The sequence below is a fragment of the Camelina sativa genome, unplaced genomic scaffold, assembly GCF_000633955.1.
Source record: "Camelina sativa cultivar DH55 unplaced genomic scaffold, Cs unpScaffold10940, whole genome shotgun sequence".
In the NCBI taxonomy this organism is placed as follows: domain Eukaryota; kingdom Viridiplantae; phylum Streptophyta; class Magnoliopsida; order Brassicales; family Brassicaceae; genus Camelina; species Camelina sativa.
Genome location: NW_010931988.1, coordinates 1 through 378, shown reverse-complemented (window position 1 = coordinate 378; position 378 = coordinate 1). Strand labels below are relative to the sequence as shown.

General features: G+C 36.0%; 1 long non-coding RNA gene across 1 annotated transcript; it reads left to right on the top strand.

Annotated features, from left to right (window-relative positions):
• The first annotated feature begins 61 nt into the window (after positions 1–61).
• Positions 62–355, top strand: LOC104775255. The gene is made up of 2 exons (XR_765792.2): positions 62–164; positions 269–355. It is a non-coding gene; the product is annotated as an uncharacterized LOC104775255 (long non-coding RNA).
• The last annotated feature ends 23 nt before the right edge of the window (positions 356–378 follow it).

The following is a 378-nucleotide window of genomic DNA, read 5'->3' as shown; positions in this document are numbered from 1 at the left end:
TGCAAAACTTCTCATTTAGCTCGGCGTCAAATAATGGTCTTGATATGGTTGAATTTTTCAGGAACATTCCTCATATTCATCTGCACGAAAAGAAGGGAAACAAAGAGAAGTGGCATGGTGCCGAAATACAGGTGGTAATAGAAGGAAACTGGACAACATACAGAGTACGGGGTTTAGATCATTCTTTTTCTGTGTCTTATTTCTTAAGCGTTCTTAAGATATTTGCATGCACAGTTGTCTAACACATTTTATCTATTTGTTTTTCCAGTCAAAGATCTTGCACTATATGCGCCAAATGGCTGTTATTACTCCTTATGCACAGTTTCTGTTTAGATTTATATCAGAGACACCAGAGTATGATCTTTATCTCATTTTTTT